Source organism: Oryctolagus cuniculus, chromosome 2 (genome assembly GCF_964237555.1).
Source record: "Oryctolagus cuniculus chromosome 2, mOryCun1.1, whole genome shotgun sequence".
Lineage (NCBI taxonomy): Eukaryota > Metazoa > Chordata > Mammalia > Lagomorpha > Leporidae > Oryctolagus > Oryctolagus cuniculus.
The window spans coordinates 61,414,420-61,440,767 of record NC_091433.1 but is presented as its reverse complement, the minus strand read 5'-3'; positions in this window follow the sequence as shown (position 1 = coordinate 61,440,767).

Below are 26,348 nucleotides of genomic sequence, written 5' to 3'. Positions count from 1 at the left end.
TGGCTACTAAATAGATAAAATGCATTATATTCATACATTGGCATACTACTCAGCAATAAGAAGGAAAAGAAAAACTAATGATACAGAAATCACATGGATAAGGCTCATATGCATTGTACTAAGTAAAAGAAATCAGACATAAACGACTGTCTGCTGTTCAATTCTATTTATTTGGCCTTCTGTGTGAAGGAAAACTCCAGGAACAGAAAGATAAGGGTTGTCTGTGGTTGAGGATGAATGCAGGAAGAGACAGCTGGAAAGGAGTATGAGGAACAGTGTGCAGTAAGAAAATTGTCCTAAATTTTGACTGTGATGACAGTTTTGAGGTAATATGTATTTGATTATATTCATTAAACTGGAAGCATTAAGAGAATGAATTGTAGTGTGTGAAAATTAGACCTGAGTTAACCCTTTTAAGAAGAATGGAAGGCTGGTGCCGCGGCTCACTAGGCTAATCCTCCGCCTTGCAGCGCCGGCACACCAGGTTCTAGTCCCGGTTGGGGCACCGGATTCTGTCCCGGTTGCCCCTCTTCCAGGCCAGCTCTCTGCTGTGGCCTGGGAGTGCAGTGGAGGATGGCCCAAGTGCTTGGGCCCTGCACCCCATGGGAGACCAGGAGAAGCACCTGGCTCCTGGCTTTGGATCAGCGCGGTGTGCCTGCTGCAGCGCGCCAGCCGCGGCGGCCATTGGAGGGTGAACCAACGGCAAAGGAAGACCTTTCTCTGTGTGTCTCTCTCTCACTGTCCACTCTGCCTGTCAAAAAAAAAAAAAATGGAAAATAGTGCCGTGGCACAGTGGGTTAATCCTCGGCCTGCAGCACCGGCATCCCATATGGGCGCCGGGTTCTAGTCCCAGTTGCTCATCTTCCAGTCCAGCTCTCTACTATGGCCTGGGGAAGCAGTACAAGATGGCCCAAGTCCTTGGGTCCCTGCACCCATGCGGGAGATGGGAGGAAGCATCTGGCTCCTGGCCTTGGATTGGCACCGCTCTGACCGTTGCGGCCATTTGGTGAGTGAACCAATGGACAGAAGACCTTTCTCTCTGTCTCTCCCTCTCACTGTCTGTAACTCTACCTCTCAAATAAATAAATAAAATATTTTAAAAAATGGAAAATAAATTATCATTTACTGAATACCTAGAACAGATTAGATTCTAAGTTCATCAGTAAGGTGGGGAATTGTTTTATTCCTGAGTTCATGAAAAAGGTATGAAAATGAATTCATGAATAAAATACAATATTGAAGTCATCATAGACTCTGTACACCTAAATACTTTATAAAATACATGTGTGTTTAAAGTAATACTATCAACAATTTGTGTGAGCCACCAATATCTCTGAAAAGCTATTTAGTGTACCACCACATTTGAATCTTCAACTATTCACCTTTTTTATTTCTACTACTATTATATGTTTCACTTTAAAGTCAATTTTTTCTGTGAATTTAAATGCCAAGCTATAGTATATTGGAAGACATATTTTATGAGTTCTTTTAAAAAATAGGTATTTATCCTTTATGTTGCTACATAATTTTATCTTAAAATTTCCAAATTCCTCTTATGTTAATTCTCTAGAACACAAAGCACCAAGAAACAGTATTTATTAAGCACTCACAGTAAGTCTTGTGCCTGGAGACAAATAATGCTTTGGTTCCATTCTTCTGCTCCTTTAGATATATTCTTTTTTGAAGATTTGAAGGATATTTGCCTGGTTAGCATCACCATGATTTAATCATTTTAAGTAACAGTGTTATGCTACATTTTGTCCAAAGATGAAAGTAAGACCCTATTTGACAGAATTAGAGAAATGATGCATCTTTATAAATTGGACTAAAATTTCTATCATTTAGATATTTACTTTTCCTACTTATGTGATAAATATATAAGCGATCTTTTTATAGTGTGTGTGCTCTTAGAGCATTTTGGCTTTTCGCATCTCTTACTCTGGTGTCACATCAGTTATTTAATAGTTTGTGAAATGCTTAACATGCATTAAAAATGTTTCCTGAGCTGGTATTGTGGCATGGCAGGTTAAGCTGCAGCCTGCGACGCCAGCATCCCGTGTGGGTGAGATTCAATTCCAGTCTGCTGCACCTCCTATCCAGCTTCCTGCTAATGTGCCTGGGAAAGCAGAGAAAGATGGCCTACGTACTTGGGCCCCTGTACCTATGTGGGAGACTCGAAGAAGTCCCTAGCTCCTGGCTTTGGAAATGCTGAGCTCTGGCCATTGCAGCCATTTGGGGAGTGAACCTGTGAATGGAAGATCTCTCTCTTTTTCTTTACGTCTCTCTCTCTGTAACATTACCTTTCAGATAATGTTTCCTATAAACAAAACAAATATATTGAAACAACTTACGGAGGGAGAGAAAAACAAAGAGAGAGGATTAGGCAGAGATTTAAAGTTTTTATTCATATTTTTTCCACAGCTTTGTGTAAACACTTTGTGTTATCTGTGTCCTGGTTTGCTTGCTTGAGTAATGAAAGGATTGAGTAAAATGATCTCTACTAGCTCTCCAAACTCTAAAATAAGTAGATGTTTGGTTTGTGATAGGTATATAGTGTATACTTGGACCTCCTAGACAAACTGTAGGTTAATACTTCAGAGATTTTAAAATATACTGACTATTGATATTTGTTGAGTACATCATTATTCCTTAGTGAATTTACAAAGGAAGTAACAATCACAGGATATTGAAGGTTTATAATTATATCTCTCCATTTCTGTCATGTTTGTGTATTTAAAAAAGCTTGTTCAAATGTTTATTTTCTGTTTTAGAAAATAACCACTTTTGTCATTTAAATTTTTAGCATTTTCCCTTTTGATTAAACTTGCATAGTTTTCTTTATTCCTACTTCTTTGTTCTTACCAATTCTTTTATCTTTTTTCTCTATATTTTATCCATTCCCCAAAGTCTTTTGCTGTCTATGATTTGTGTTTTTAAAACCGAGATAACCTTAGGGCGTAAATTCTTCTCTTTCTACAGTTTGCATACTTTGTAAACTATAGAAAGAATCTTGGGGCTTTGTCACTAGAGGAAACCATGGAAGTCAACTCATCTATTTTCATGTTCACCATGTGGTCATTATATGACTACCTCACTCATTGTCACTCTTAGTGTTTGAAAACTATTTTTGTGCAGTACAGCCTCAAGCTTCACAAGTGCCCACTTAGGGAAGTCATTCTGTGGCATCACTTGCTAAACTCTTCCCAAATTGACTAAAATCTAATATCCTGTTATGCACATTGTAAACTGACATGCTATATGAAAAATCAATGATATTGTGTAGAAGCAAATAAGTTTGATTTCATGAAGAGTTTCATTGTTTTTCTGCAGCAATCTTTCTGTACAATAGTTTATCCATTACTTAACAAGGAAACAGGAATTTCTTGACCGAGAAATGAGCCAAAAGTTTAAGGCTGAGTCTAAGGCCAAAATGATAATTTCTAGATTTATTTAGTCCTCCTTTTGATTACACTGCAATCTGAAGAAAGAAAAAATTGACAATCACAGGAAAGTTTCATTGTCCTACCCCTGAGGCTGTAAAAGGATGTAGAAATTTCATATAAAACTGGAACCAGGAATTCTCTTATCAATGCTCTTCCTATTATGCCATAAATTTTTCATGCAAACAGAGATTGGCTTACTCCAAAGGAAGAATAGGAACTGAGATGTGCAGAAGTGAGAACACTGCTAGAAAAATCATAAGAATTGGGGTGACCACTTGGTACTGTGGTTAATACCACAGTTGGCAGGCCTGCATCACTTATCAGACTTCCTGGATTTTAGTCTCATTTTGACTCCTGACCCCAGCTTTCTGCTACTGCATACCCTGAGAGGCAGCAGAAGATGGATCACACACTTAGGTGTCTGTCACTCACATGGCAGATCTGGAATTGTCAAGTAGGTAGACAGAAAAGATCCAGTATATGCATGAAAAAGAGAAACAAACAAACAAAAACACAGGAAGTTTGTGCCATTAGATGAGGGAAGTGGCCTGGATGCCTTGAAAACAACCCAACAGGATGCCTGCACATCAGAAGTCCCACAGGTGACATGCATACCATAGGGGAGGCTCCACACCTGGGAAGCTTTTGGCACAACGTTATTCCAGTGAGTACAAGAAGGGGCAGAAAACTGTCAGGAAGAATTTCGCCCCATGCACCCATAAAAACTCTGGTCTATGCACACAGACAAAGCACTACATTTTCTGCTGAGCTTCCCACCTGCTCTGTCAGGTATATGTATTCATTAAACTCAGAAAGTAATTCTCTCATATGAATTCTTTTGCAAGGAGACATAACCTAAACCTTTCTAGCCTAATCAGTAATGTTCTCAGAGTTTTGTCTGCTTCCTTGGAGAAATTAAGGTCTGTCCTAACATCTACCTGGGTCTATATTTCTCTTAGAAACTCCCTGTTAGCTCCTCTTGGTGATATAGGATTTTTTTTTTGCTATTAAGGAAGAGAACAAATCTGGGGAGAATCAAGCTTCAACTTCCAGCCTTACATGTTGCAGATGGAGTTTCTGACCCCTGGTTGTTGCCTTGTCCAGTCCTAGTTTTACAGGCATTCAGGGAGGGAACCAATAGATGGACAATCTTTCTCTCTGTCTCTCTCTGTCTCTCTCTCTCTCTCCCTCTCCCTCTTCTGAGCTTTTCAAATAAAGTGAAAAGATAAATAAATTCAAAATATCACAAAAATAAATAAATACATTTTTAAAATACGAGGACAAAACTCTAACACTGATTTCTCCATCAAACTGCCACATGAGGAATATGGAAAAAAATATTGTGGTTCTTTATTTTCTTTACTGGACTTCTGTGTATTCTGTTCTTTTTTACATTTTGAGGCCAGTGTTATGGTCCAGAGAGTTAAACTCAGTCTGTTACAACAGCCTCCTATATCCAGTATCAGCTGCTCCCATTCTGATCCAGCTCCGGGCTGATATGCCTGGGGAAGGCAATAAAAGCTGGAAGATGGCCCAAGTACTTGGACTCCTGCAACACACACTGGAGACCAAGATGGAGTTCCTGTCTGCTGACTTCAGCCTGGTCCAGCTCCAGCCACTGAGGTCACTTGGAGACTGAGTCAGCAGATGAAAGATTTCACCCTCTCTGTGTCTGTCATTCTGCCTTTCAAAAAAATTTTTTTTAATTTTTTGATTATTATGATAATCTAGAGAGTATTAATTTCAGAGAATTTTATTATATATATTTTTAAAAATCCTGCATTATTTTTATTTGAAAAGCAGAGCATAGAGAGAGGGCGAGGGTGACAGAGAGAGTGTGTGTGTGTTCTAGTTTTTTTCCTAAATGGCTGCAACAGCCAGGGCTGTGTCAGCTAAGGCTAGGAGCTAGAATCTCCATCTGGGTCTCTTATCTTGGTGGCAGGGGTCCAGGTACATAGGCGGTAATCCACTATCTACCCAGGCACACTAGCAGGGAGCTGGATCCAAGAGGAGCAGCCAGGACTCCAATATGGTACTCCATATGGGATTCCGCAGGTGGCAGCCCAACCTCCTGCATGACAATGGCAGCTATTGGAATTTCATTATAGAGTTTTTAACTAGTGACTTTGCCCCATGGTTCTTGTCAAGAGCAACCTTGATTTAGATATTGAAACCCCAATGAGATTCTTTTACTAAACTACATTTAAAAGAGAAATGTGGCCTGTTTTGGACTCCTGTAACATAGAGAATATTCAAGAAGCATTTACTTTCAATTCATTTTGTTCCCAAAGCATTCACTATTGAAATGAGACTTGCTAGATTATGAAAAAGACATCATGCTGTTAGTTTTTCATCATGGCAAAGAGATAATTGAGGGACTTGATGAAGCTTTGGAATAATAACATTAGCAAGCAAAAAATAATATACAGAGAAATAATATTGAAGGAGATAAATAAATATTTGGCACAAGGAAGACATTCCAACTGCTTCTCAACTGATATTCAGAGCCTGTAACTGTCAAAGTTCAGTTAGAGATGAAATTGCTAGTACAGAGGTTGTAGCCCCCCTTACTGAATAATGTCCTTGATGGGTAGTGAATATCTAGGCTGAGAGCTACAAATAGGAAGGCCAGCGGCCATGCCTCTGCCTTATTACCACTTCAATAGCCTACTCAGCAGGAATTAACATGCAGTTTGAACTGAGTCTTTTCCCCCTTGGCCACAACACCTAGAATTCTCTTTTTGGATTCTTGACTTTCTCACTGTAAATTTCAATTTATGAAAGAATGTGCCGAATGATGTCCTTCATGGCCTAACTACTTCTCTATCCCATGATAAATCAATAGTGTATTCTGTAATCTCTAATTTAATACATAGAAATGTATATTACATAATACCGCTGAGGATGATCACTATGAACAATTGTTCTTTGATGCAAAGATTTATTTTCTGCCCAGAAAAATAAAAGTTCTTAAAATACACACACAAATGTACACTCATTACTGACTTTCTTGAAAAGGCTTAGATTGACAAGTTGTACAACGTGTCCATTTTTGTTTGTTTGCTTGCATTTCTGCAGGTGACAATTTTTCAGTGAAAAACAATAGTCCTTCCTTATTCATGAGGAATATGTTTCAAGATCTCCAGCAGATGCCCAAAGCTGAAGATAATACCAATTCTAGCATATACCATGACTTTGCTGATGCAATCTTATCTTTAATAAGCTTTAATTTATAAATTAAGCAGAAAGAGATGAATGATATTAACTGAAACATAAAGCAAAATAGTTATAACAATCTACTGAAATGAGGTTGCCAGACGATTAATCTTGAGTTTTTCAGCCTGTTCTTTAGTAAAATAATGTCTATGTGAATACAAGCACTGTGATGCCACCATGGTTCATCTGATAATTCAGAGAATGACTAAGTGACTTACAGGTAAGTAACATTCAGCATGGACAACCTGGGAAAAGAGATAATTCATGTCCTGAGTAGGATGGAGAGGATTTCATCATGCTACTCAAATCACTATGCAATTTGAAACTCGTGAATTATTTATTTCTGGAATACTCCATTTTAATATTTTCAGAACCTTCTTGACTATGGGAAACTAAAACTGTGGAAACTGAAAGCAACGATAAAGTCGGACTACTGTAAGCTCACAAAGTCTAATGGTAAAATTTTTCCCATCATCAATATATTTTATTCTAATCCTATTTGAAAGTATTCTTCTAATGTTCTTTATAGAGATATTGGTGGTTTATTATTTATGTTGCAATCTTTTTTTTTAACTTTTATTTAATGAATATAAATTTCCAAAGTATGACTTATGGATTACAATGGCTTCCCCCCAATACCGTCCCTCCCACCCGCAACCCTCCCCTTTCCCACTCCCTCTCCCCTTCCATTCACATCAAGATTCATTTTCGATTATCTTAATATACAGAAGATCAGCTTAGTATACATTAAGTAAGGATTTCAACAGTTTGCTCCCACACAGAAACATAAAGTGAAAAATAATAGATGATTTTTTTAAATGATGATGAAATCAGATCAGACCTATTGTCATGTTTAATCCCAGTGAGAGTCAAGTTGGGAATTGATAATTTCTTTTTTATTTTTTTTTTTACTGAAGATCAGTTCAGTATGCATTAAGTAAAGATTTCAACAGTTTGCACCCCCATAGAAACACAAAGTGAAATATATTGTTTGAGTACTCGTTATAGCATTAAATCTCAATGCACAGCACATTAAGGACAGAGATCCTACATGAGGAGTAAGTGCACAGTGACTCCTGTTGTTGACTTTACCAATTGACACTCCTGTCTATGGCATCAGTAATCTCCCTATGCTCCAGTCATGAGTTTCCAAGGCTATGGAAGCCCTCTGAGTTCTCCGATTCTTATCTTGTTTAGACAAGGTCATAGTCAAAGTGGAGGTTCTCTCCTCCCTTCAGAGAAAGGTACCTCCTTCTTTGCAATCATAAATATAAATAAAGTAAGAATAATTTTTATAATACTAACAATAAATATTGAAAATATCTACCAGTAATGATTATAATGATTAAGATTTGAAGCTGTGGACCGGCACCGCAGCTAATCCTCTGCCTGTGGCACCAGTACCCTGGGGTTCTAGTCCCGGTTGGGACACCGGGTTCTGTCCCAGTTGCTCCTCTTCCAGTCCAGTTCTCTGCTGTGGCCCAGGAAGGCGGTGGAGGAAGGCCCAAGTGCTTCAGCCCTACACATGCATGGGAGACCAGGAGGAAGCACCTGGCTCCTGGCTTCGGATCAGTGCAGCCCGCTGGCCTGTAGCGGCCACTTGGTGAGTGAACCAACAGAAGGAAGACCTTTCTCTCTGTCTCTCTCTCTCTCACTGTCTAACTCTGCCTGTCAAAAAAAAAAAAAAAGAAAAAAGAAAAAAGATTTGAAGCTGTGGATTCAGACTACTTGGTTTCCAGACTATATTTAGCAATGTGCTGGTTGTACAATCCTGGGTATGTTAGTTAACCTTGCAGTTCTCATTCTCTCTGTAGAATAAGGATAATGAACCAAACTCAAGTATTATTGTGAGAGTCATACAACACACCATGTGGGATATTAGGCATGGTGCAGGCATCATGGCACAGTGAGATAAACACTGACGGCAGCAGACATCCTATATTGTGGAGTACTGATTGAATCAGTACCTGCTCTGCATCCAAACCTACTCCTTGCTAAGGTACCTGGGAAAGCAGTGGGAAATAGTTTTTGGACCCCTTTTAACCATGTGGGAGACTAAGATGGAGTTCTTGGTGCCTGGCTTCAACCTGGCTTAGACTTAGCTAGTGCTTCCATGAGAATGAAACAACAGATGGCAGAGGTTTCTCCATCTCACCCTCTTTCTGTCACCCTGACTTTCAAATAAATAAATAAAAATTTTAAATAGAAACAGAAATTAAAACTGTTTGTCACCATTTATCCAGCCTACAAATGATAATTAAGGTTACTACACATAGAAACAGAGAAAGATGTGAAGGCATTTTTTTCCTAGTAAAATTTCCTAGTACAAAAGAAATACACAATCAAAAATAGGAATAATTTTTGAAAAAAATATGGCAGGACAAAGTTGTTACTTATCAATAATAACCTTGAATGTAAATGGCCTAAATTCTCCAATTATAAGATGCAGACTGGCGGCTGGTGCCACGGCTCACTTGGCTAATCCTCCAACTGCGGCGCTAGCACCTCAGGTTCTAGTGCCAGTTGGGGTGCTGGATTCTGTTCTGGTTGCTCCTCTTCCAGTCCAGCTCTCTGCTGTGGCCCGGGAAGGCAGTGGAGGATGGCCCAAGTCCTTGGGCCCTGCACCCGCACGGGAGACCAGGAGGAAGCACCTGGCTCCTGGCTTTGGATTGGCACAGCATGCTGGCCACAGCATGCTGGCCATGGTGGCCATTTGGGGGGTGAACCAACAGAAAAAGGAAGACCTTTCTCTCTCTCTCTCTCTCATTGTCTAACACTGCCTGTCCAAAAAATAATAATAATAATAATAAGATACAGACTGGCTAAGTGGATTAAAAAACAATACCACTATCTGTTTGCTGCCTACAAGAAACACTCCTAACCAACATAAATACACACAGACTGAAAGTGAAAGTATGGAAAAAAGATATTCCAGGTCAACAGAAACCAAAAATGAGCAGGGGTAGCTATCCTAGCATCAGGCAAAATAGGCTTTAACACAACAACTGTTAAAACAGGCAAAGAAGGATATTGTGTATAATTAAGGGATGAATTCTACAGGCAAATGTGACTATAGAAAAGGTATATGCACACAATATTTGTTTAAATGCCTGGCTATTTAAACAAATGTTAGTGGATGTAAAGAGAGTCATAGCCTCCAACACAATAATAACGGGGGACTTCAAGACCCCACTGTACTAATGGACAGATCAACTACACAAAAAATCAACAAAGAAGCAGCAGAGCTAATCTATACTATGGACTAAGTTGACTTGATTTATTTAGAACATTTCATCCTACAGCTAGAGAACACACATTTTTTTTCATCGGTATATGGAACTTTCCCTAGGATAGACAGTATTTTAGGTCATAAATCAAGTCTCAACAAGATCAAAAAAATTGAAATCATACCATATATCTTTTCTGACCACAATAAAAAGACACTGGAAATTAACAACTGAAGAAACTCTAGAAAATATGCAAACACAGAGAGACTGAACAACACACTCTGGAATGAACAGTGAATCATAGAACAAATCATAAGTGAAATAAAGAAACTCCTAGAAACCAGTGAAGGTGACAATACAATATTTCAAAATTATAGGATACAGCGAAAGCAGTGCTAAGAGGAAAATATACAATAATTAGTGCTTACATAAAGAAGTTGGAAAAACATCAAATAAATGATCTAAAAGTGCATTTCAAGAGCCTAGAAAAACAGCAAATCAAACCCCAAATTAATAGTAGGAAAGAAATAATTAAAATTAGAGAAGAAATAAACAAAATTGAAATGAACAAAAAACATACAAAAAGACAGTGAAATGAAGACCTGCTGTTTTTTGAAAAGCTAAACAAAATTAATGCACCATTGTGACAACCAAAAAATAAAAAAGCAAGAAGACCCAAATTATAAAATCAGAGATGAAAAAGGAGCTGTTACATCAAAACAAAAACAATCATCAAGAATTACCACAAACAGTTATATGCCAACACACTGGATGATCCAGAAGAAATGGATAGATTTTGGGACACAATACAATGTAAAATTGAGCCATGAAGACAAAGAAAATCTATATTGACCAATAACCAAGATGGAGATGGAATCAGTAATAAAGACCCTCCCAATGAGGACAATCCCAGAGCCAGGTGGATTCATTGCTAATTTATACCAAACTTTTAAAGAAAAGCTAAATCTAGTGCTTCTCAAACTATTCAAAACAATTGAAAAGCAAAGAATTTCCCCAAAACCCTTCCATGAGGTGAACATCACCTTAATTCTAGAACCGGAAAAAGATACACTGGAGAAAGATAACTACAGACCAATATCGCTAATGAATATAGTGCAAAAACTCTCAACAAACTACTAGCTAGTAGAATTCTATCAACACATTAGAAAGATCATTCACCAGGATTAATTGGAATTTATCCCTGATATACAGGGCTGTTTCAACATACAGAGCTCAATAAATATGGTATATCATATTAACAAATCTAATAATAAAAATATGATTATCTCAATGGATCCAGATAAAGCATTTGTTAATATTCAATATCCCTTCATGATAAAAGCTTTACACAAGTTGGGTATCTGAGTATTCTTCAACACTATCAAGGTGATATATGATAAACCCAAAGACAGCATCATGTTGAACAGGGAAAAGTTGGAAGCATTTCTACTAATAATTGGAATCAGACAAGGATGTCTACTTTCACTTTTGCTATTAAATATAGTCCTAAAAATTTTAGCCAGAGCCATTAGCAAGAAAAAAAATCAAAAGGATACAAATTCAGAAAGCAAAACTATTTATGTTTGCAGATGACATCACCCTATATATAGGAGAACAAAAACACTCCACTAAAAGCTTATTGGAGCTATAAGAGAATTTGGTAATTTGCAGAATCAACACACAAATTCAATAGCCTTTGTATGCAGATACATGTCATGACTAAGAAAGATCGTGTAAGATAAGTAGCATTCACAACATCTACAAAAATTTAAATACTTGGAATAAATTAAACCAAGCATGTGAGAGATCTGTACAATGACAATTACAAAATATTAAGAAAGAAATAAAAGAATACACACACAAAAAATGAAAAAATCTTCTGTGTTCTTAGATGGGGAGAATTAATATAGTCAAAATACCAATACAGACGTGGCACCAAGATAGCAGAATAGGAAGGGAACACAATGATAGTCTTGGGAGAGACAGTTTAATAAAAGTGGAGATACTGCAGGTTCAAAGAAGAGTAGCGGAAGAAACAGCAGAGGAAACTCTTCTGGAACTAGTGATTCACGGTGGACCTGCGTTGAGGGCGTGGGAGCCCATGGCTCAGGACACCAGCAGCAGACTCAACACACCAGCACTGGAATGCAAGGTGAGCTGAACCTCAATAGCCCAAGAAACTGGCGGGAAAGTGGATAGAGGAGACTAGAGGGAACGAGGCTTGAAACCCTGTGGGGAAAAGCTCACCAGGCTAATTAGAAGAGAGAGGAAACAAAAAAAAAGTGACCAGTAAGAACATGAGTTTCTCTCTCTCCGCTCACCTCTCAAAGGCGAGCAAGACAAAGAGCAGGTGCCATTTTGGACATACGTCATAAGCAGGGCAACCTCAGGACTCCACCTGCCCTCAGCCAAGAAGAAAAACCTGATTCTGTGGGGCGTGAAATAACAGGAGATTAGGACCTAGTGAATGTGTGGTGCTAATGAACTGAGACTGTGAAAAAAGAGACGATGGAGGAGAGAACTCATGGAATTCATGTGAGTACTCTCCAGAGATGCTACAATTCAGTAACCTTGGCAACCCAGTGGGAGACTGCATGAGAATTTGAGCCCACACTGAGCGTAGAACAGATTCCCTGTGTGGTCCTTGGGAAAGAGCTTCCAATCTCTGGCTCCTGTGGGTATATCATTCACCTGCTAACTACCTTCAATTCTGAAGTCTGCTCAGCTGGGCGAAATTACTTCCCATCTGAATCAAAAAAAAAAAGGAAAGAAAGAGAGAGATTTACCATGCCTAACCTGGGAGTGTCACCTTTGGCACACCCTTAACACTGAGGAACCAAACAGAGCTCTCAGGCCACACCCATCTCAAGCCTCTAAGGGTCCATCAAAAGCAGACAGTCCACTTAAAACAGTCATAGTATAACAAGAAAAAAACACCACAGTGAAGAAACCAAAGAATATCTCCAATATGGCAAACAACAAATGCAAAAACCGAGGTAACAAGAACAAGGAAGACATTATGACGCCCCCAAATGAAAAAGACACCTCAAGCCAAGATTATGAAGATGATGAGGTGGAAGAAATGCAAGATATGGATTTCAAAAAATTTATGATAAGAACAATTAGAAGTTTTCAAAAACAAATGCTTGAGCTATGGAAATCCTTACTGGACAGGATAGAAAATCTCCTTTGAGAAAATGAAATCTTAAGGAGGAATCAAAATGAAATGCAGAAACTAGTAGAACAGGAAAGTGTGATAGTGAAGAGAAATCAAAATGAAATGAAGAACTCAATAGATCAAATGAAAAACACATTAGAGAGCCTTAAAAGCAGGGTCAGTGAAGCAGAAGAGAGAATATCGGACTTAGAAGACAGAGCACAGGAAAGTATACAGTCAAACCAAAGAAAAGAAGAGGAAATTAGAAATCTAAAAAATATTTTCAGGAATCTACAGGATACTATTAAAAAAACCCAACATTCAGGTTCTAGGAGTTCGTGAAGGCATGGAGAGAGAGAAAGGATTAGAAGGCCTTTTTAGTGAGATGCTTGCAGAGAACTTCCCGGGTTTGGAGAAGAACAGAGACATCCTAGTACAGGAAGCTCATAGAACCCCTAGTAAACATGATCAAAAGAGATCGTCACCATGACACGTTATAATCAAACTTACCACAGTGAAACATAAAGAAAAGATTCTAAAATGTGCAAGAGAGAAGCATCAGATTACTCTCAGAGGATCTCCAATTAGACTCACAGCAGACTTCTCATCAGAAACCCTACAGGCTAGAAGGGAATGACGAGACATAGCCCAGGTACTAAGAGAGAAAAACTGCCAGCACAGAATACATATCCTGCAAAGCTCTCATTTGTGAATGAAGGTGAAATAAAGACCTTTCATATAAACAGAAATTGAAAGAATTTGTCACCACTCGTCCAGCCCTGCAAAAGATGCTTAAAGATGTGTTACACACAGAAACACAGAAACACGGTCATCAATATGAAAGAAGGTAAAGGAAGGAAACCTCACAGCAAAAGATCACAGGGAATTCAAAGCATATATTAGAATTTATCTCTGGCAAATGGCAGGGCAAAGTTACCACTTATCATTAGTCACATTGCACGTAAATGACCTGAACTGTCCAGTTAAAAGACACAGATTGGCTGGTTGGATTAAGGAACAAAACCCATCTATTTGTTGCTTACAGGAAACACATCTTTCCAAAAAGATGCATACAGACTGAAAGTGAAAGCCTGGAAAAAGATATACCATGCCAACAGAAATGTAAAATGAGTGGGTGTAGACATCTTATTATCAGATCAATCCCATTCACAAAATCTACAAAACAATCAAATACCTTGGAATAAACTTAACCAAGGACGTTAAAGATCTCAACAATGAAAATTACAAAGCCTTTAAAAAGAAATAGAAGAGGAAACCAAAAAATGGAAAAATCTTCCATGCTCATGGATTGGAAGAATCCATATCATCAAAATGTCCATTCTCCCAAAAGCAATTTGTATTTCAATGCAATACCAATCGAAATATCAAAGACATTCTTCTTAGATCTGGAAAAAATGATGAGGAAATTCATATAGAGACACAGGAGACCTCGAATAGCTAAAGCAATCTTGTACAACAGAAACAAAACTGGAGGCATCACAATACCAGATTTCAGGACATACTACAGGGCAGTTGTTATCAAAACAGCATGGTACTGGTACAGAAACAGATGGATAGACCAATGGAACAGAATTGAAACACCAGAAATCAACCCAAACATCTACAGCCAACTTATATTTCATCAAGGATCCAAAACCAATCCCTGGAGTAAGGACAGTCTATTCAACAAATGGTGCTGGGAAAATTGGATTTCCATATACAGAAGCATGAAGCAAGACCCCTACCTTTCACCTTACACAAAAATCCACTCTACATGGATTAAAGACCTAAATCTATGACCCAACACCATCAAATTATTAGAGAATATTAGAGAAACCCTGCAAGATATAGGTACCGGCAATGACTTCTTGGAAAACACCCCAGAAGCACAGGCAGTCAAAGCCAAAATTAACAACTGGGATTGCATCAAATTGAGAAGCTTCTGTACTGCAAAAGAAACAGTCAGGAAAGTGAAGAGGCAACCAAGAAAATGGGAAAAAATATTTGCAAACTATGCAACAGAGAAAAGGTTGATAACCAGAATCTACAAAGAGATCAAGAAACTCCACAACAACAAAGCAAACAACCCACTTAAGAGAAGGCCCAAGGACCTCAATAGATACTTTTCAAAAGAGGAAATCCAAAGGGTCAATAGAAACATGAAAAAAAATCTTCAGGAACACTAGCAATCAGGGAAATGCAAATCAAAGCCACAATGAGGTGTCACCTCACCCCAGTTAGAATGGCTCACATTCAGAAATCTACCAACAACAGATGCTGGAGAGGATGTGGGGAAAAAGGGACACTAACCCACTGTTGGTGGGAATGCAAACTGGTCAAGCCACTATGGAAGTCAGTCTGGAGATTCCTCAGAAACCTGAAGATAACCCTACCATACAACCCAGCCATCCCACTCAGTGGAATTTACCCAAAGGAAATTAAATTGGCAAACAAACAAGCTGTCTGCATCTTAATGTTTATTGCAGCTCAATTCACAATAGCTAAGACCTGGAACCAACCCAAATGCCCATCAACAGTAGACTGGAAAAAGAAGTTATGGGACATGTACTCTATAGAATACTATACAGCAGTCAAAAACAATGAAATACGGTCATTTGCAACAAAATGGAGGAATATGGAAAACATTATGCTGAGTGAATTAAGCCAGTCCCAAAGGGACAAATATCATATTTCTCCCTGATCGGCGACAACTAACTGAGCACCAAAGGGGAAACCTGTTGAAGTGAAATGGACACTATGAGAAACAGTGACTTGATCAGCTCTTGTCCTGACTGTTGATGTACAATGTAATACTTTATCCCTTTTAGTATTTTTTTGTTCTAGTTAATACTAGTGGTTGAACTCTTTAATTAACACACAATTATTCTTAGGTGTTTAAATTTTAACTGAAAAGTGATCCCTGTTAAATATAAGAGTGGGAATAATAGAGGGAAGAGATGTGTAATTTGGGACATGCTCAATTGGACTTGCCCCAAATGGTGGAGTTAGAAACATACCAGGGGACTCCAATTCAATCCCATCAAGGTGGCATGTACCAATGCCATCTCACTATTCCAAGTGATCAATTTCAGTTCACAATTGATCACACTGATAGGTCTAAGAGTCAAAGGGATCACACAAACAAGACTAGTGTCTGAAAATACTAACTAATAGCATAAAAAAGGGAGAGAATGATCCAACATGGGAAGCAGGATACACAGCAGACTCATAGAATAGAATGGCAGATGTCCTAAACAGCACTCTGGCCTCAGAATCAGCCCTTAAGGCAGTTGGATATGGCTGAAGAGCCCATGAGAGTATTTTAGGCATGGAAATCCAAGACACTCTGGAAAAAAAAAAGAAGACCTAGATGAAAGATCTCTGCAAGTGAGATCCCAGCAGAAAGAATGGGGCCATCAAAGAAGGAGGTACCTTTCTCTGAAGGGAGGAGAGAACTTTCACTTTGACTGTGACCCTGTCCACAATACCAGCCTAGTTGTTACTACTTTTAGGTTAATAATTTTAGGTTAATAATTATCAGTTTCTTTGTTTCTGTTTCATGGAAATTAAACATATGTCTTTTTGAAGCAATGGAAATAAAAATGAGCTTTTAGATCCCAGAGGAAAGAACGGGGTTATCAAAGAAGGAGGTACCTTTCTCTGAAGGGAGGAATGAACTTCCACTTTGACTATGACCCTGTCAGAATAAGATTGAAATCGGCGAACTCAAAAGGCTTCTATAGCCTTGGCAACTCATGACTAGAGCCTAGGGAGATTACTGACGCCATAAACAAGAGTGTCAATTGTTAAGTCAACAACAGGAGTCACTGTGTACTTACTTCTCATGTGGGATCTGTCCTTAGTGTGTTGTCCAATGTGAAGTAATGCTAAAACTAGTACTGAAACAGTATTTTTCACTTTGTGTTTCTGTGTGGGTGCAAACTGATGAAATCTTTACTTAATATATACTGAATTGATCTTCTGTATATAAAGATAACTGAAAATGAATCTTGATGTGAATGGAATGGGAGAGGGAGTGGGAGATGGGAGGGGTGTGAGTGGGAGGGAAATTATGGGGGGGGAAGCCATTGTAATCCATAAACTGTACTTTGGAAATTTATAGTTATTAAATAAAAGTTTAAAAAATGCCTATACAAAATACCATCAGCATTCTTTTCAGACCTAGAAAAATCAATGCTAAATTTCATACAGAATCAACAGAGATTCCAAATGGCTAAAGCAATGTTAAATGACAAAAATAAAGTCAGAGGCATCACAATACCAGATATCAAAACATAACCAGGGCAGCTGTAATTGAAGCATCCTGGTACTGGCACAATAATTGACATGTGGACCAATGGAACAGAATAGAAGCCCCAGAAATCAATCTAACAGCTGCAAACAATGAATGTTGGACAAATGAGCTAAAATCAATCTCTTGAGAAAGGACAGTCTCTTCAACGAATGATATTCAGAAAATTAGATATACAGAAGTATGAAAGAAAACCTCTATGTAATAACTTATATAGAAATCAATTCATAATGGATCAAGGATCTAAATCTAAAACCTGGGGCCAGCACTGTGGCATAGCTGGTAAAGTTGCTGCCTGCAGTGCCAGCATCTCATATGGGCACTGGTTCAAGTCCCACCTGTTCCACTTTCCATCCAGCTCTCTGCTATGGCCTGGGAAAGCAGTAGAAGATGGCCTAAGTCCTTGGGCTCCTGCACCCATGTGGGAAGATCCGAAGGAAACTTCTGGCTCCTAGCTTCAGCTCAGTGCAGCTCCAGCTGTTTCGGCCAATTGGGGAGTGAACCAGCAGTTGGAAGACCTCTCTCTCTCTTTTTCTCTGCCTCTCCTCTTTCTGTGTAACTCTGACTTTCAAATGAATAAATATATCTTAAAAAAATCTAAAACCTGATACCATTAAATTGCAAGGGAAAACACTGGGGAATCTCTGAAAGACACTGGCATAGGCAAAGACTTCTTGTATAAGATCCCAGCAATACAGAAATAAAGCAAACACAGATAAATGGGACTACATTAAATTGAGAAGTTTCTGCTGCAAAGGAAACAATCAGGCAGCAGAAGAGAAGAAAATATTTTCAAACTATGCGACCGGTAAATGATTAATATTCAGAATCTGTTAAGAGCTCAAAACAATCTAGTTAAGAAATGGGCAAAGGACTTGAACAGGTATTTTTCAGAGCATGAAATTAAAATAGCCAACAGACACATGAAACGATGCTTAGGATCAGTACCCATCAGGGACATGCAAATGAAAATGACAACATGGTTTCATCTCACCTCAGAATGATTATCATCCAAAAATTTTAATAAAATAATAAATATTGACATGGGTGTGGTAGAAAAGGTACACGAATCCATTGTTGCTGGGAATGTTAAATTAGTACAACCATTATGGAAGACAGTATGGAGATTCCTCAGAAATCTTAAAATATATCTATCATATGGCCAAGCCATACAATTCCCAGGAATTTACCCAACCTAAATGAAATCAGTACATGAAGAAGTTCTCTGTACCACCATGTATATAGCAGCTTAATTCACAAAAGCTGAGATACAGAATCAACTCAGGTGTCCATCAGTTGATGAGTGGATAAAGAATTGTGGTATGTATTCACTATGGAATGCTTGTTGGCCATAAAAAAGAATGAAAGCATGTCTTTTGCAACAAAATGAATGTAACTGGAAACATTATGTTCATGAAATCAGCAAGTCCTCCAAAGATAAATATATTTTCTGAAATGTAGTAGTTAATATGTAATATACATATAGACTTACAAATATGTATATGGATTATATGTATATGTATATTATATGTATATAATATGTAATATACATATATGCATATAAAAATGTATGCAAGAAAAACAACATCTTGTGATTTCATTTTTGTTTTTAGCTTTTGTGCACACTCCTGTGAAACAGTGGTCTTTAAACTTGCTACTTGTTGAGTATTTTGATTAGTGGTGCATTAATGCTTTGCAAAAACTAAAGGAGAACAAAATGAAGAAGGAAGGAGGGTAGATTGAGGGAGGAAAAATAGAAGGGAAGGAAATGTTTTTATCTTCTTAGAATTGTCTCTATTAAATGCATAATATCTGTTCTCTTTATATCAATAAAAATTGAAAAAGAAACAAAAGAATGCTAGGCAAATTCTAAGGTTTCAGTATCTAACTGACTATTTACAATGCCAATTTTTTTCACTATGTAAGAAAGAATCAAATATAACTGCATATTCAGAACTATATGGTCTTTCACTTCACTGTTTTGGCTTTACTCTTTCTTTTTACAGAATTATCTTTTCTTATCCACTTGTTAGTTTGGAAAATATTCATTTTATGACTCAAGCCAAAAACACTCTGTTCTGAGATGCATCTGGGGACACTTATCCATATAAACTTGCCTTCTCTCATTTATCACCTGTCATTCCTTATATGTGTACCTAACATTTGTATCATCACTGCATTTTCTTCCCTTACCATTTTATGTTAGACTCCTTGATGAATATTTTCTCTCTCTCTCTCTCTCTCTCTCTCTCTCTCTCTCTCTCTCCCCCTCTCTCCCTCCCTCCCTTTCTCTATATTTTCCCAAATATAAGTAAGTTAGAATGAAATGCAGGATTAAAAGATTGAGTTTTTACTCACTCAGTGTTTAGCTCTGTAATTTTGGGCATACTACATAAGTTCATTGAATTTTCTTTAACATGGGAACAAAAAATTGTAATGTCTTCTCACATATTCATAGACACAAAGATTTTTATATTCACAACTAATTTCCAACTTGGATTTATATTTCTTTTTCCTTTTGATAACTAAATTTCTTATTTACAGTATCCTTTTTATATACTCAACAAACCAAACTGACATTGCAAAAATACAGGCATATAAAATACTCATGTGTTATATAAATTAAACAAATAACTGACAGCTACTAGTAAAACATCATCCCAATAATCAAATCAGTAATGAAAGTACAAAGATGGATTGGTTTTGGGTTATTTTCCCTAGTATCTGTTGCAGGGCATTATGATATGTACGTAAATTTCTATAAAGCTCCATACAGAATCTTAGAATTACTTCTTGCCCTAGACCAAGTCCTCTTTAAAAAAAACCAAAAAAACAAAAAAACATTTGTTTGAAAGGCAGAGTTACAGAGAGGCAGAAGCAGGAAGAGAGAGTGAGAAGGTCTTCCATCCACTGGTTCATTCCAGAATGGCTGCAACTGCTGGAGCTGGGCCAATCCAAAGCCGGAAGCCATGAGCTTCCTCCAGGTCTCCCATGCGGGTGCAGAGGACCAAGGACTTGGACCACCTTTCGCTGCTTTCTCACGCCATAACAGAGAGCTGGATTGAAAGAGGAGCAGCCAGGACTTGAACTGGCATCCATATGGGGTGCTGGGTCTGCAGGCGGCGGTTTTATCTGCTACACCACAGTGCCGGCCCCCCAAATCTTCTTTAATACTAATGAACTAGCTGTACTTAGTATACAGAGACCGTGCACAATTATTGCTTAGAAGTCCAAAGTCCTGAAGCAAAGCATGTTCTCACTGTTGGACACTAACACTACTATAGGTGAAGAGTGCCTTGCTGTTTATCAGAGGTTTTCATAGATATTATTCTGACTTGATTATATCCTTCGAACTTTTTCACATGAAAGACAACACACCTGTGAAGATCAGAAGATTAGCCAGATGTTTAAGAGAAGGGAAAAAGGAGACAGGAAATCAAGAGAGGAGTGTAAGAAAAGTCATACTAGCATTTCAAACAAAGATAGGGGCTGGAGCTGTGGCGTAGCAGGCAAAGCAGCTGCCTGCAGTGCTAGCATCCCATATGGAAGCTGGTTCAAGTCTCAGCTGCTCCTCTTCCAATCCAGCTCTCTACTATGGTCTGGGAAAGCAGCAGAAGATGGCCCCCAAGTCGTTGGGCCCCTGCACTCACGTGGGGGACCTGGAAGAAGCTCCTGGCACCTGGCTTCGGATGGGCGCAGCTCCGGTTGTTGTGGCCAATTGAGGAAGGAACCAGCGGATGGAAGACCTACCTGTCTCTCTCTCTCTTTCTCTCTCTCTCTCTCTCTCTCTGCCTCTCCTTCTCACTTTGTGTAACTGTGGCTTTCAAATAAATAAATAAACCTTAAATAAATAAATAAAACAAAAATAGAACTATTGTAGAGTTCTTACACAGTAGCCACTCTGAAAGCAGAAAGGAATGCTAGATAGCTCCTGAGATAAGGAGAGGCTGCTGGCAAATTACTGCATTAGCTCTTTTTAATGTCCTGGGATATGAATAAATCCTCTTCCCACAAAACAAATAAACTAGGAAGAACCAGTTGATTGATCAACATATAATTACGTGCACTATAGTATATCAATCAGCATTGAAAAACATTGTATTGCATTGAGAATATTTTCATATATCCTATTTCATTTTATATCAATGACAAATTAGTAAAAACGTCAAGTTAAGAAGCCAACTGTCTAACTAGAAAGTATCTATGGAACATTTGAAATGCTTCCATGTTACTTGAAATATAAAGTGGTGGGAAAAGATTTTGTTTATATCTTCTAATTTCGTTAAGATTTTCCTTGCAGAGGAAACCCTGTAAAATTGTACTCAACCTTTATATATTTATATTGCTAACATGTCAAACATGTTGACTTGCTTTAAATAACAAATTCTAATAATTTAACCAATGACAATTCCTAAACTTGCTGTTGAAACCTGATATAATTGAGTTTTTTTTTTTTTGAACAATATGTTGTATCTACATATACTTGCATCTATTAAGGGTTACACCAATATATTTGGTTCCAATGAGACCAATTCAAATGATTTGCCAGATAGATCAAGCACCTAAATTTGCACATGATTACTAGCACATATATTTTCAGGTCATAAAATGCTGTACTTTTGTCAACTTTTTTTTTTATTATTATTTGACAGGTAGAGTTATAGACAGTGGGAGAGAGACAGAGAGAAAGGTCTTCCTTCCATTGGTTCACTCCCCTAATGACCACTATGGACGGCGCTGCACAGATTCAAAGCCAGGAATCGGGTGCTTTCTCCCGGTCTCCCATGCGGGTGCAGGGCCCAAGCACTTGGGCCATCCTCCACTGCCTTCCTGGGCCACAGCAGAGAGCTGGACTAGAAGAGGAGCAACTGGGACTAGTACCTGGCACCCCAACCGGGATTAGAACCTGGGTGCCGGCACCGCAGGTGGAGAATTAGCCAAGTGAGCCATGGCTCTGGCCTCTGTCTAAGTTTTTTAAGACTTGTTTTTTACTTCTTTGAAAGGCAAAGTTACAGAGAGCAGAGGAGACACAGAGAGAGAGAGATCTTTCATCTGCTGGTTCAGTCCCCAAATGGACTCAATGGCCAGGGATGGGCCAGATGGAAACTAGGAGCCAGGAGTTTCATCAAGGTCTTCGACGTGGGTGCAGTAGCCCAGGCACTTGGGTCGTTTTCCACTTCTTTACCAGGGCATTAGCCAGGAGCTGGATCAGATGTGGAACAGCTGGATCTCAAACATGTCCCCATTTGGGGTACTGGCATCATAGGTGGAGGCTTAAGCTGCTATGCCAAAATGCCAGCCCCTTTTACCAACTTCTGCTGCTGATGTGCAAAAATTTTAAGTGAAAACATTTGCACTGATTCCTGTTATTACAATTTAAAGCAAATAGTTGTTTTAGACATCATACTGATTTACTAAAATGGGCTAATCCTCTTTATTGCTTGCTGATTTGCAGTAGGAAGAGAAATTTAGGTGGCTATAGGAGGAATACAGTTAAATTAAATATCTGTGTACTTGGGGTTACAGGTTAAAACTGCTTAAAATGTGAAATCATTGTTTTCCAAGTTCAGGAACATCTCAGTTCATTAACAAAAAACCCTATATTACTTCCATTTTTTCCCTATTGCATCCAATATTGAGTTCAAGTTAATTTGGAAATAAATTCTTAAACCTTAAATATATGTTTAAAAGTACTGAATTATTATCTTGAGTTCCTATATAATTTTAATATCATACTTTAATTTCAGAGTTTCATAAATGTTAAGCCATAGCTTTTTATGGCAAAGAATCCTAAGGCCTGAACTCAAAAGTTCCCTTTCACTCCAGAGATTTGGTTTCCTTCCTTCCTGTGTTCATGCTTTCCTGCCTTCCTGCCTTCTTTCTTTCTCTCCTTCCCTCCTCTTCCTCTGTCTCCTCATCTTATAATTTTATCGAGTATATGCAATTGGAAAAAACAGCTATAGGCTTGCATATCATTGTCTTTTTCTCAATGTAGATTTTAAGTATGTTACTAAATCCAGCTAGAGCTCAATTCTTAACTATAAAATGGAGCTAACAACTATTTCTTAAGGTTATTTTGAGAATCAGACAAAATTGTAGGTGTATAAACATTCTGTATTTTCCAAAGTCATGTTCCAATTTTATATCATAGAGAGCTGAGAACTGATTTTCTTATTTTAGAAAAATAAACAAAGTATGCTGTGCAAGGTTAGGCCAACAAGATGTGGATAACATAGTTCAGAAGAATCTCTAGCAGTTCTAGTTTCCAGGTATGACTCTGTCCTAGCTCTATTGTTAATAATCTTAAGTCAGAAACTTGAGCTCTGGTTCGTAGGAAACCCTGGATAAGACTCTAGCATTTGGGGCTGGCATTGTAGTGCAATCAGTTAAGCTTCTTCTTGAGATGCCAGCCTTCTCTATCGGATTGATGGATCAGAACGCTGATTTGCCAGGTTGGTTGGAATCTTGGTCCTGGCCCTGGATCCTGGCTTCAGCTTGCCCCAGACCTGAGTGCTTCAGCTATTTGGTGAGTGAACCAACAGATAGATGGAGGATCTCTCTCTTTCTCTCTGTCCCCCTTCCTTACTCTCTCTGTCACTCTTCTTGTCAAATAGACAAATGTCTTTTAAAACGTGACTGCAACACTTATGGTATCTATCAAAGTACATGATAGTCTTATTAACAGAACTGGAAACTTAGAGACTGTATTTTTATTGAGTAAACAAGGATTTACTATTGTAAGATCACTTTATAAATTTAAATGATCTTTTAGTCTTCTATAATATTTTCTTATACTTCTGTTTTTCTCATAACACGGTCCTTAGTCCTTGATCAAGATATCTTTCTTGTCCTGGTATCTTATGTCTAGTGATTCCTTAGAACATGCCCACATGATTCTGAATTTACAAGTAATAGTGCAATTGAAATAAGGTTTGTCAGGATATCAACTATAGACATGTTAAATCACAAGTGTTGAGATTATACGGGTAGGAATAAACACTGTGTTGTTTTTCATGTAAAACTGATAGATTATGTCGGTCACACCTGGTTACCTTTACCAAGGACACATTTCTTTAATTGTCATCTTGCTTCAGAAATATACATTTTTATAATGAGGAACATAGTACTTGTGTACCCCAAGTAACTGGTCTGTATTATGATATAAGTTGCATACCATGGTTTGGTAACATCACAAAATAAAGTAAATTACATATTATTTGATTTAAAATCTTTTCCACTCTCACCTGAAATACCTTAAGGCTATTCTTTGGACTTCAAGCAATCTGATAAATTATTCACTTATCCATCAAAATATCAGTTTAATGTACGAGGCTATCTCCACTGTTGTATTCTATATCTATGGTGCAAATGATGTTAACCACCTGCTATTAAATACTATTTGATATGCATTTGACATCTATAGTTTTTTATGGTTCCAAAAAACTGTTAGTGCATCATGGGTTCTGTTGGATCGCCAGCTGCTCTGCCTGCTTGAAATACTCAGCAGTTGAGGAGGGAATGTTCACATCCAACCTCTGGTGGATTGCAGCTGTGATGTGTGAGCCCATTGTTCTCCTCTGTGAAGCTGGTTATGGCCTTCACACTATGCCTATTAATTAGAACATATGAGCAGCTACTGGCACTTTATGAGGAACTTAACAATAGATATTGAATATTAAATGTGGGACTGCAGCGATATGCTATAATGCTGAACTACTAAAAGGACAGACATGCGAGGCACATTTTCAGCTCTGATGGAAAAGAAACTGAAAAAAGAAGAGATTTTTAAAAGCCTTATTAGGCAACATACATAAATAAAGAGTAGTGCAATTCTGAGAGGAGAAAGGAATAAAATTAATTTTGATAATGTAACCCAAGATTGAGAACGGCAAACATTGTTATTAGAAATGTGTGAATCAGTTGTACTCCTAATAGATCAAGAATATAATGTGAATTTATAATGTGATTGACAAGGTTGGCAAATGCTTAACAAGAAGTCTTTCTGTACTTTTTCTAACACTAAAGCATAGCTCAAACTTTGAAATTTGAAGTCCGTATGATTTTAGTGTGGAGTAGCTTGAAAATATAATATACAGTTAATACAGTGACTGTAGTAGGACTGAACCATGAATACATAGTTTATATATGGCAATTTATCCAGAACCTTGCAGAAATCTATTGTGTAGAAGAAATTGAGTTTTGATAAACACAGTGTTCTCTAAACCCAGAGGTTTAATCTGAACCTTAACAGTGGCCCAGTAGTCCATGAAATATTTACATTGTTTTTCTAAGTATATACATAATTTACTGAACAGTCTATAAAGTATTTACGTTGTTTTTCTAAATACAGTATACATTATTTACATTCCACTGTATTTTTTCCTGATTCAGGTACAATTGAAGGCTCGACAATAACTACATCTGAGGAGGTATAGCTGGAAATTGGAATGTGAGTGTGAAAATATTCAAGATTATCCTTTGCCTCTATTACTGGTTACCCATCAAGCATAGGTTTTTCCCCTTGCCTTGAGGTCTTTGAAGAGTCGTATTTGAATTACACGACACAGGCATAATGCTATGAGCCTACCTAAACTCGAACCATATGATTTATACATCTATGTGGGATATGACCATGTGACTTTCAATTTTAAAAAGTGCTTTTTCTTTCACACAAACTTTGAATTATATGTCTAGCTTTCCTTAGAAATCCTTTAAGCTATTTAATACAAAACATCAATATTGTAATCAAATAAAATGCATCTCTATGCACCTTTTAGTTCCTTAGTGTTCCCCAGGATTACAAGATAATTACAATAACTATGTGCTGAAAGTTGCAATTTAGTAATATACTTGTATATGGACACAGTCTCACAGCATACAGGTATTCAATGCAATTAAAATATATTTATATGTACTTTCAAAATGTTATATAAATAATGATTACTTTTAAAATTTTCTGTGAAATGCTATAATTTCAGAACTTTCAGAGTCTT